This window comes from Lutra lutra, chromosome 3 (assembly GCF_902655055.1).
Source record: "Lutra lutra chromosome 3, mLutLut1.2, whole genome shotgun sequence".
NCBI classification, from domain to species: domain Eukaryota; kingdom Metazoa; phylum Chordata; class Mammalia; order Carnivora; family Mustelidae; genus Lutra; species Lutra lutra.
This window is the reverse complement of record NC_062280.1, coordinates 150,706,494-150,719,610: the sequence shown is the minus strand read 5'-3', so window position 1 is coordinate 150,719,610 and position 13,117 is coordinate 150,706,494. Positions and strand designations below refer to the sequence as shown.

General features: G+C 34.8%; 1 non-coding gene across 1 annotated transcript; it reads right to left on the bottom strand.

Annotated features, from left to right (window-relative positions):
* Window positions 1–12,188: 12,188 nt before the first annotated feature.
* Window positions 12,189–12,305, bottom strand: LOC125096659 (small nucleolar RNA SNORA8). Its single transcript, XR_007126322.1, has one exon. It is a non-coding gene; the product is annotated as a small nucleolar RNA SNORA8 (small nucleolar RNA).
* Between the last annotated feature and the right edge of the window lie 812 nt (window positions 12,306–13,117).

The window sequence follows — 13,117 nt, the reverse complement described above, 5'->3', positions numbered from 1 at the left end:
AAAGACACAGTAATTACAATAACTTTGAGTAGATACTAGTATAAATCTATGATCTTTGTGTAGTCCATTAACAAGGCTATCTTCGGTATATCATGTGCCCCCAAAAATGCAGCCCACTAATTTGACATTATTCTAGTTCAGGTAATAAACATCAAGTTCTGCATACACTTTTTAAAATTGTTTCTTAAATTATTTTCTTGGAAATGTTTTTTTTTTCTCCTCAAGCCATTTATTTCCTATATACATACAGTGATTATTTTTTTAAATACATATTCCCCTTTTCTTTCTGAATGCAGATGTAAGCCACAATGATTCCAGCAGGTTCACACTTCTCAACCCAATTCTCTAAATACCTATGTTGCAACTCCTAAAGGCAGAACAAGATACCCCCCAGACTAGGAGGATGCTTTGAAACATAGCTAGCAGAGGTCCCAGGAGCGTAGACTGCTCAAATGCCTCTCTGACTTTAAAGTGATGGCAAAGCCCCACTCCCTTTCCTCAGCAAAGACTGCCTAAATAGAAGTTAGCTACTCTCCAATGACATCTAGGGAAACAATTACAGCAGGCATCATGTATCAAGCTAGGAGGAAGGAAAGAAGGGCCAAAGTACTATTATTTCCTGTGCTCCTTCCACTAATGATTAGTTTCCTGTTCCTTATCCAGATCCTATTTTCTAGATTCTGGAGACAGCGTATTTATAATACAGATTCATACCTGTTCTGCCATAGCTGTCTTTGAGCCAGGAGGACTCTTAAAAGCAAGAAAAGTGAGAATGAATCTGGCCCCTTCTTTTCCTTCCTGCTTCAGTGTTTCCCTATCCTGCCTAAGACCTCAGGCTGAGCACAAAATTGTCTCCATTTATCTTCAACAAGGAAGAAGAGATTTTAAAGCACAGGGAGTTTCTTAGCTTTCTCCGCATTCCTGTAACTTTAACCAGAGCCTGGAGCTTATAGCCCTGGCTTAAGGATTCTGGCCTGAGAACCCAAGCCCTTCCAAGCCCTTAAACTTCTTTATTAAAGCTTTTCAAGTTTTAAAAAATAAACAGCAAGTTATTTTGGTCCAATACTTAAAATCCTTTGGTGATTCCTTTGCTTTATTTACAAGGGAATACAAGATCTCATCTCTGGAAGTCTCCATAGATCCCTACTAAACATTCTCCCTTCATCCTCTTATAATCTGTCCTTATGGATACACACATGTGTTTCTCCTTTGTGGGTGAACTATGTCTAATGTGCATCCCCTTTGTCACTGCTTGGCAAAAATGCACCTCAACCCAAAGATGTCAGTTGATGCTTCACTACTCCAGAAAACCTCCCAAGCCAAAGTGAGATTTTCTTGCTTTATAGTGTAATAGTCTCTCCACTCTCTTAACTCTCATTGTCCTATTGTAATTTATTATAAAATGTCATTTCTGCCACTGAACATTTAAGTGTTCCTGACAGCAACAGGAATCTGTCTTCCTGACTAGAGTATTTCCTATACTTAGCATACAGTTCCTAATGCATATAGAGCTCACCTCAAAAAATGTTAAATAAAAAAAAGTTAAATAAATGAGTTAAATGGATCAATAAATAACTGATTCTGCTTGTTTACTTTATGACAACATAGTTAACTTCTCATACCTGAATTCTGAATTTGGTATCCAGCCTTTCCTGCTTAACTTCTACTGGAACTGCTGTCATGATTGCTGCTAAACCTCCACAGAAGCATGTAGTAAAACAACCCTTGAGTATTATTTAATCCATTCCCTTCATCCTACACCTCAAACATAAGCTCTAGGTAGATAAGTAAAGTTTGGGCATAAGATTATTTCATTCTCTATTTCTTCTTAAATTTTATTTCTAATTGCCAAATCAAATCTTCCATAATTTCTATAATTAACAAGTCTAATCATGATATCTTTCTAACAACTGGGTGTGACATTTCAAACTCTAACATTTAGCTATAAATTATATATAGATATATATCTAATTTTTTAAGCAATTCCGTCAAAATTTCCTTCCATCTCTTTCTCTACCTATGGAAATCTGATCCTCTCTTTGATGCCACTCTTTTCTTATTGAGATATTTTCTGATCCCCATAACACAGCTGTTTTCTACTTCCATGTTCTCCCCCACTGTATAGCTGCTGATAAATTTATAAGTAATTTTAGTGCTTCAGAGACTGATACACTTTACTGGAACTTACGGTTCTTTGAGAGTAGCAGCAGTCTGGTTTCAATGTAATGCCCTATGTAATGCTTGATATAATGTATTGCATGTTGTTTATTAATGACATTTTTTTAAATTTTTTTAAAAATTTTTAATTTTTTAATAAACATATAATGTATTATTAGCCCCAGGAGTACAGGTCTGTGAATTGCCAGGTTTATACACTTCACAGCACTCACCATAACACATACCCCTCCCCAATGTCCATAACCCCACCACCCTCTCCCGACCCCCCTCCCCCCAGCAACCCTCAGTTTGTTTTGTACGATTAAGAGTCTGTTATGGTTTGTCTCCCTCCTGATCCCATCTTGTTTCATTTATCCTTTTCCCACCCCCCCAAACCCCCCATGTTGCATCTTCACCTCTTCATATCAGGGAGATCATATGATAGCTGTCTTTCTCTGATTGACTTATTTCGGTAAGCATAATACCCTCTAGTTGAATCCACGTCATCGCAAATGGCAAGATTTCATTTCTTTTGATGGCCACATAGTATTCCATTGTGTATATATACCACTCTTCTTTATCCATTCATCCATTGATGGACATCTAGGTTCTTTCCATAGTTTAGCTATTGTGGACATTGCTGCTATAAACCTTCGTGTAGGTGCACATGCCCCTTCGGATCACTACATTTGTATCTTTAGGGTAAATACCCAGTAGTGCAATTGCTGGGTCATAGGGTAGTTCTATTTTCAACTTTTTGAGGAACCTCCATGATGTTTTCCAGAGTGGCCGCACCAGCTTGCATTCCCACCAACAGTGTAGGAGGGTTCCCCTTTCTCCGCATCCTCGCCAGCATCTGTCATTCTCTGACTTGTTAATTTTAGCCATTCTGACTGGTGTGAGGTGATATCTCATTGTGGTTTTGATTTGTATTTCCCTGATGCCGAGTGATGTGGAGCACTTTTTCATGTGTTTTTTGGCCATCTGGATGTCTTCTTTGCAGAAATGTCTGTTCATGTCCTCTGCCCATTTCTTGATTCGATTATTTGTTCTTCGGGTGTTGAGTTTGCTGAGCTCTTTATAGATTTTTTGATACTAGCCCTTTATCTGATATGTCCTTTGCAAATATCTTCTCCCATTCTGTCAGTTGTCTTTTGGTTTTGTTAACTGTTTCCTTTGTTGTGTAAAAGCTTTTGATATTGATGAAATCCCAATAGTTCATTTTTGCCCTTGCTTCCCTTGCCTCTGGCGATGTTTCTAGGAAGAAGTTACTGCAGCTGAGGTCGAAGAGGTTGCTGCCTGTGTTCTCTTCAAGGATTTTGATGGATTCCTTTCTCACATTGAGGTCCTTCATCCATTTTGAGTCTATTTTCGTGTGTGGTGTAAGGAAATGATCCAGTTTCATTTTTCTGCATATGGCTGTCCAATTTTCCCAGCACCATTTGTTGAAGAGACTGTCTTTTTTCCATTGGACATTCTTTCCTGCTTTGACAATATTTTTTTTTTTTTATTTGACAGACAGAGATCATAAGCAGGCAGAGAGGCAGGCAGAGAGAGAGGAGGAAGCAGGCTCCCTGCTGAGCAAAGAGCCCGATGCGGGGCTCGATCCCAGGACCCTGAGATCATGACCTGAGCCGAAGGCAGCGGCTTAACCCACTGAGCCACCCAGGCGCCCCGACAATATTTTTTAAATGGCTAAATGTTCTTAATTATTATAAACCTGGATAATACTCAACACTTGAATTAAAATGTAGGAAAGTTGATTCTATATACTTAATAGGGGAAATGAAAGAAGTTAAGTTTCATGTTAAATGTTTTTTCAGAGTTCAAGGTTTAAAATATCATCTCAATTCACTTAATTAAATGAACCAGAATTAAGTATGCTGTAACTAAAACAACACAATATTCCTATAGTCCTGTCATTTTAATAATGACATCTCAAGTTATCTCTGCATAAATTCATTTCATATAAAATTTATTTCATGTAAAAACTTTATCTCATGTAAATAATCATGTAAAATTATTATTCATAAAATTATTATTCACCTTTTAAAAATATTTTATTGGAAAAGTAATATTTTATAAAAGCTGGAAAAATTACAATATATCCTCTTAGCTGCTACTTATGAAGTTCAGTTAGAACTAATAAGAATGATGAGTATTGTACACAGTTTCAAATACAGGAATCAAGCTGCAGATTACATCTTTTGAAAAGTGGCCAGGTAGGGAGTAATAAGTGATAGATGGTTCTTTTGAGTGCAGTGTTTGCAAAGCATGTGGACATTTATATTAAGTGGGTAACTAACTTACTTTTGGTATGTGAAAATACCCTTATTTTATAATTTTTGAAATTATATACATTCCTTTTAAAATCTGAAGACCATTTTTCTGAAATAAAATTAAGAAATGTATAAATGCACTATGGTTATTATTTGCTTTATTATGATGATTAGTATAAGTTAATAGAATCATAAAACACTTTTAATTATTCTTTTTAATACACAAGGAAAACTTTCACAGGAAGTTTTTTTAATCATTAATATCTTTAGCCATTGGAATCCCTAGTCATTGCCTTCAGATATTTACCTCAAAACAGAAATGTAACCTATACCTGAAGCATTAATAACTGATGTTTTATTAAGTTATCTTGCCAGTTATAAAATAGCAAAAGTGGAAATAATTAGCAATGCTAGAAGTATCGTTATCATTGAAAGTAACTCAAAGGAGATAAATATTCCTTTTTACTTATTTTCCTAAAAAAGTTTTCCAAATATTATTTTCCAAACTTTTTTACATATCATGGTGTATCAAACACAATGTTGAGTGTACTAAGGAGTTGGAGAAACAAATATGTAAGGAAGATTAACGTGCATGCTGTGAAAAGCATTCCAGAAATGTTTTGTATGACAAACCGTATAGGATACTCCATTGTCTTTCAAACAATCTATGCATTTATCTCAATAAAGTTACCATTATTTCAAACATTTGGAAACTTGTTTTAAAATTATACTCCAAGCTATGATAAAAAGTCCTATAAGAATCTCTCCCAGTACTATTTAGAAACATCTTTTTGGATTTTTACTCCTGGAATGCTAACTTAGTCTCTAGACTTTGGATTTATGTAATTCCATTGCATATTTTTAATAAAATGTGACCTTATGGATAAAAATTATTCGCTACTAAAGCTTTAACAAGAAAATATGACAGAGGCTTCACCTCCATTTTCAAAGCAAGTATTCCAAAGTTAGTTGCTTCAGAAATGAGAACATAATTAAATTAAGTATTTAGAATTAAAAGCTCCCTACCTCATTGGGGATAATACTTTTTTTGATGAGATATTTGGCACATTCTATAGATCAGAATCATATTAGGTTTTTTAGAAATTTTACACTTCTAAGTGTAATTGACCATTCAATAAAAAATTAAAAGCACCAAGCTGAAAATTATAAAAAGAATATCCAGGAGTTTTAAAATTTATATTGCTTATTTTTTCTTATTAGAAAAATTGAACTGGCAATAAAATTTGTAATAGTCTGCAATCAGGAAAAGAAAGAATTAAGGAAAAATTCTTAAGATAAAACACACATTATCAAAAAATATTCCTGGATACAAAGGCTGTTTGTACATGTCCTACTTTATAAACTTAGTTAAGGTAAATTTAGCATTATTTCTCCCATCATCAATTTATTAGCTTCTACTTCTGCTGTTAAATAAATCATGTTTATATAGGTAACAGTTACTCCTTATGGATACATATATTTGATGGATTAAATATATATTGAGTGCCTCTGTATAAGCAATTATATGTGATACAGGGGCACAGATATTTTAAAGAAATTTGGACTTACTTTTACTATGTAGAGTAGATCATCAGAATTAACAATAACATGAGATAAATTATTTAAATGTTTTAAGGAATAAATAAAACAATGTTGTGATACCAGAGGAAAAATATGAATTTTGATAATATATAAGTCGTCAGAGGAATGTACACATATGTGGCATTTGAGTTAACCTTTTGAATGATGAGAGGTTTGAAAGGAAACATCAGAAGAGAATTGGAGCACAAAGAATGACATAAGTAAAAAATGAGAAGACATTATGGGAAAATAATATGGTGAAGTAGTATGAAATGACACAATACATGGCACCTCATTTCAGTAGGTATTTTGTGTATCGTGCTCTTTGAGAATGGGATGAGCAGATCTGTTTTAATTAGAATCCCTATTAGCACGAAAGGTTTGTAGGTAAAAGATTAGAAGTAGGAAAATCAACCGTTGGCTTTATTTTATCAGTTTGTTTTATCTACTAATTTTTTTTAGAAGGCATAGTGTGCATCTGTCATATTTATAATTCCACTTTAGTAGACACCACATACATTACACATACACATTTGGAAGAAAATAGTTCTTTGGGGTATGTGTGTGTGTGTGCATATAAATTATATATATATAATTTATTCATATTTTGATATATATTCAGTAATCAATGACTCATTTAGCAATTCAGTCAAAGAAGGATATATATTACTGTGATTTTTTAAACTAATTTTACAAACTACTCACTTGGGTTGTAGAAGCTGGACATTCTCAATGACATCTGCTTTAGTTTTTTTTTTTTTAATTTCTTTATCATTTCTCTGGTGAAATAAAGATGCAAATCAGGAAGAAAAGTATATAATTTGGTAGCAGCTGTATTTCTTCACATTGTTCACAGATGGGATAGAAACAGCAACAAGAAAGCTGATCTGTAGTTTGGTGAGGAAGTCATATACATTTTGAAATTCTTTCTGTGTTTTCTTAAATTGGCATCAGAACTTCTTTTTGAATATTTATGGCTACAAAATCATCTTGATTTTCAAAATCCCAAATTTAATGATCTATTTCACTTTTTAGGTCAAAATTAGCAAGTTGAATGGATACTTTGTATAATTTCAATGTCTTTAATTTTAAAGCAAATAATGTTCCTTGATTTTACTTTAATGGACATAAAACATTGGTTTATTTAATTTCCATCAAACTGTTTTATTAATTCTGAGTTGGAATAATGGTAATAGTAGACTGTTCACTCTCTCTTTCATATGAAAGTGTATCTCATCAGACCACCTAACTTGGTTATAATCCTGCCAGCCATTCGTATTCCTTCACACATACCAATTTTCATGTGGGTTACTAATTATTTCAGAAGGATGAGGAGTATCTTAGCAATGGAAAATATATGACAAATTGTGACAGTAAGTGTTACTGTATCTTGGAATTTTCTCTTACTTCCCTCCCCTCTATTTCTTTTAAGTCTTTTCTTGATAATACCAACCAGTTGTACATGCTACTCAGTGCTACTTTTTCTCCAGAATTTCAGGTTTTCTAGACAACTCACTTTCCTTACTTCTGCAATTGCTTTTTCCTTTCACCAACTTACACAGATGCAGGCACACATGCACACACACACACACACACACACGGAAGTTAAAAGGACTTAAAAGGAGGATGATCAATATGTCGCTTGAGCTCAATCTTACTAACTTGTTTTGTGTTAATTTTCAAGTACTTCACAAATGCCAGCTAATTTGGAAAAAATGTGTTTGCCAAAAGTTGCAATATGCTAAAACCTGATATGTATCAAATAAAATACAATTTAACCTTTAATTCAAAATTTAATATAAATATCAAAATGTATGTATTTCAAAAGAAAATATCAATAAAGTGACTAGATCTACAACACAAAGTGATTTTAGTAACAATGTTTAATGGCTCCATAGAAAATCTAAGTATATAAATATTTAAACATGTTTAAAGTAAGTAGAGCATTTTGAACCCTTGAATAGATTAAAACTTTCTAATATTTAACATCTAGTAAAACCTGGGGGAAGCTATCGCTTCTTTTTTATGGAAACAAAATAGAACTTCTCAGAAAAATACTGTCTCATTCTCCAACTAGCAAGCTACCCAATTCACTGGTATTGGTATCTACGTGCTTTACTTATCCTCAACAGAAAATGTGTGAGCTCTCTCTTCTCCTATGCATGTTCTTATAGATTAAAAATAACTGAACATCCTTTGCTATGCCTCCCATTAACAGGTAAACTTGTATTTCCCTTCCCTTGAATCTGATTGGGTGTAGGAACATAATTAACTAATAAATCCCAAAAGAGTGAAGTTCTGTGCATTTTGAGCTAGGTCATAAGATGCTACGCAGCTTCTGCTGAGACACTCTTGGTCCCATTTCTTTCAGGTCCTTAAGCCACATGTAAGATCTTTGACTGCTGTGGACTGCTCTGTTGGGTTGGCTATGTGAAGACACTTGGTCAACCATCCCAGCTAAACCCAGCCTTCTAGTCATCCCTGCCAAGGCACCAAATCTGAGACAGAAGTCATTTTAGCCCTCCAGATGAGGTTCTCTGCCAGATAATTAACACCATGTGATTCCATTCAACAGCTCCTAAAGTAAGAGAACGAGCTAGCCCAGGCCTGCTCCAATTTTCAATTTACAAACATGTGCGATATAATATACTGTTTCCTGTTTTAAATCAGTATATTTGGAGTGATTTTTTATGTAGTGAAAGATGACAAGAACAAAAACTAGCAACTCATGCACTTGATTTCATCTCCTTTAGTATTTTCAGGTGTTTTGTTCCCTCATAACACCTTCACCTTCTAGCATTATCATTTTTTTTTTTTTCATTGCTACTGGTTGTCCATTACCATCTAACATGCTGCAATATTTCTCTTCTTTAAAAAAAAATAGTTCTTTTTGGGGGCATCTGCGTGATGCAGTCAGATGACCAACCAACTCTTGATTTCAGCTCAGGTCATGATCTCAGGATCGTGAGATCAAGACCCACCTCCCCCCCGATCCACACTTAACAGGGATTCTGTTTGAGATTCTCTTTCCCTCTTCCTTGCCCCTCCCACTCATGCTTTCTTCTCAAATAAATAAATAAATCTTAAAAAAATTTTAAAAATTATAATTATTCTTACATACTATGTCCTTTCCCTCTAGTTTCCATTTTCTGTTTTTTATTCCTTCTTCTCATTTCTATTAAAGTTTATACCAAAGTCTTTAAAAAACTACAGACAAATTGTCTTTATTTCCTCACTTTCTATCCCTTTTTTAGTCCACTCCAAATATTCATCAGACTGTCTTATCAAAGATATCTAATATTGTTAAATCTAATAGCTACCTTTTAGTTATGAATTCAAACTCTCAAGAGTATTTTATACTATCTGTGTAAATATTTATTTACTTATAGAATTCCTTTCTTTACTGTCTTTCTGAGGAGATACACTATTCTGCTTATACTTTCTTCACTAGCCAATCTTTTTCCACCTTTTTTTTCTAATTTTTTCTCCCCTCTTTCTGAAAACAAAATGTTGCAATATCCCAGACTCTTGTGTGTCTCGAGGGATTCCACTCAATTGGAGAATGTCCATTTCCTTAGAAAAAGCAAGATGGCAAATTGACAGATTAATCAGTGCAAGCTCTTTTCCTGAAGTAGGATGCAAATGAACTAAGAATGACAATAGAGAAGAGATGGTGAAGAGTAGAAGAGTAGAGTGTGGAATCATTTTCTAGGAAGACAGAGAGACTGAAAGGAAATGAGAATCAAAATATGATTGTTGAGAAGAATTGAGGGCCCATTTGAGGTTAATATTCACAAGTTAAATTTGGGTCAGTCAGCATGTGTTTGTTTGTTTGTTTGTTTGTTTTTTAAGATTTTGTTTATTTATTTGAGAGAGAGAGAGATCACAAGTAGGCAAAGAGGCAGGCAGAGAGAAACGGGGAAGTAGGCTCCCTCCTGAGCAGAGAGCCTGATACGGGACTCGATCCTAGGACCCTGAGACCATGACCTGAGCCAAAGGCAGAGGCTTAACCCACTGAGCCACCCAGGCACCCCAGTCATCATGTTTTAAAACAAGTTTCACTTATCCCCCCATCTGTGCATGCATACAGACAGACAGATAAAGCTTCTTTATTTTTACCTAACAATATTTATTTTTCCCTCTACCTTCTTTATCTTTTATAAGATTTTATTTATTTATTTGAGAGAAAGAGAGCATGAGCAGGGTGAGGAACAGAGAGAGAGGGAGAAGCAGGTTCCCCACTGAGCAGGGAGCCCGATGAAGGACTTGATCCCAGGACCCTGAGATCATGACCTGAGTCAAAGGCAGACGACCAACCAAATGAGCCACCCAGGCACCCCTCATCTAGTTCCCTTATACTGCACAAGATTGAAATCAGTCAAAAAAGCACAATGGGAGATAGGAGGTAGGATTTTAAAAGCCTATAAATATGGCATGGTATCTCTTCTTTAGTTTTGTATTTCTTTTTCTCCATACCACCCTTATTGGCACCGATGTCGTCATTTCCTCATGAAGCAATCAGGAAATTAGATTTGGTAGGTAAGCTAATAATAATAACACAATTGAAACAATGGCAGTGGAACACATGTAAAGGCTGAACTATTATGTGCTGTGAGCTATAAATGAATGTCATCAGTCATTTCCTGGTACTTATAAGTAAACAAAAATAAGTTTAAAAATCCTCACATTTTTTCCTTCATATTTCAGATTTAACATATTTCAGATTTAACATAAGGCAAAGACCGAGACACACATAGATAATACGGATAATGTCCAAGAAGACTTACTCTAATTCTAATACAAATAATACACTATCTTAGAGTTGAAATGTTGGATCCTGTCCCAAAGTCGAGAGAAATAGTGAAAAAGATTCAATACTGAACTTATTGAAAAGCATATGTAATAGTTATCAAATATGAATCTCCTTGTTAAAATCAATTTCGTCTCTACTTTGTAGTTGAGCTCTTCTGTATGAGATATACAATAGCATTATGTATACATGGGTTTCCTTTCAGTTCCCTCTCCTGTCACACACCACTGTAGCAGGTCAGAGTGACCTGCAATACTAGTGTCCTAAATTACCAGGTATTATGAGATACATGCAAAGTTCCTTTTGGAAAATACTATATGAAATGTTATCTACAGTAGCATAATATACTTAGCAATTTTATGTTCTAAGCTATGCAGAATTTATGATATAATGATTATATATATTATATATATATATATATATATATTTTATATATATATTATATATATTCCCTCTCTAAGGGAATAACTACTATATAGTAAGATTAGAGGTTGGTGCCTAGACTTTAAATTGGCCCCGATTATGTGGTTTAATGCTAGCAAATAACATTGCCAAGAAAAACTGACTGCCAGAGAAGGGCATTTTCAAAGTTACACACCATGAAAATTTTCTTATCAGGAATGATCACAAGAAAACAGTAAGATGAAATTCAATAAATTGTATATTTTTAAATGTTAAGTAGCAAGGCAGAAGCAAGAGCCATTTATTTGGATATAGTCATAAAAAGCAGAAAGTCACTTGCCGATTATGAGGTACCATATGCAGGAAAAATAACAACACATAGAGTAGCCATTTCTATTTTTAGTCATCTCTTTAATTAGATAGAGAAGCATTAGATGTAAACAGACATATTGGGAAAATTTCATAATTGGTTGAATATTTATAAGATTTAGAACCAGTTATATCTTTATGATTACCCCGAAAGAAAAACGTATTTTAGTAACTGACATGTACTAATCACACACAGCTTGCATGGCAGCCTAGACCTGTTGCAGTTTTTTTTTTTTTTTTTTTTTTTTTAAAGCCAATAAATTTTTATTTAAGGAGTTTTTACATGTGATTCTTCCACTGCCAGTCACTGCTCATCACCATAGTTCCTCCAAAGTTAGAATCATAATCTTCAAAACAGCCCTTTTAAAAAGAACTTGATCAATCCACAGTTGTCACTGTCACTCCAGAGTTCTTTCAGCTGGGTTTCTTGCTTCTCCATTTGAATACGGACATACTTTAAGAACTCCCCACCTGTTTAGGGTCTGAGTGTGGATCTGCCTGGTTCTCAATTTCAAACATCCTAGAAAAAGAGAAGCATTACTTCCTCTTGAAAATTATCTCAAGCTGAACAGTATGAAAAACTGTAAGAATACTGTTTCAATAAAAATACCAGGTTTAACATGCACGAAGCCAAGAAAACCAACGATGCCAGATACTGAGTTTCTATGGCACTGTCCTTTGAACACTCAGCAGGAAGACCTGTTGCAGTTTTGTTGTCGTTGTTGTTATTGTTGTTGTTGGTCCTTGTAAAAAGCAGCAGCTTTGGGGGTCACGTAAAACAGCTTGGAGTAGCACACCCAAAGGACTGATACATTGCCTCCAAAATCCAAAAAAGTCCACTAGGTTTTGTGCCTCTTCTTTGGTTTTAGGAGGGACCAGATGCAACAACCTATGCTTCACATTAGAGGGGATACCCAAAAAACCTCCCATCACTGGACTCCTAGAAACTTTGGTGAGATGGAAATCTCCTGAATTGGAGTGAGGACATTATTTCCTACCCTCTGACAGACAATGTCTCTCCCATACACCTAGACTAATTGCTACTGAGCACTCACCTGGTCCAATCAGCATAATAGCATTAATGTAATATAACCACCATGCTGTCTTGTAAAAAGGAAAAGCAACCAAGGTCCTAGCTAAATTATGATGAAGAGCCTGATAGTGGATAAAACCCTGAGATAAGACAGTGTTGTATTGCTGATTTTTCAGCTGAAAGCAGACTATTTCTGGTAGCTTACTAACAGGTATTTTTAAAAATGCCAGATCAATAGCTGCCTCCCAGGTACCAAGGGTGTGTTAATTTGTTCAGGCAATGAAACTATCTGGAATGGCAACTGCAACTTGAATCACCACATGATTGCTATACTCTTCTGTCGTTTTTCTGATCCATACGTTTTCTATGCAAGCCAAATAAGCAAGCTAAACTGGATGGATGTGGTAGAAATAACCATCTCTGCATCTTTCAAGTCCTTGATGGTGGCACTCATCTTTGAAATCCCTCCAGGATTGTGGCATTGTT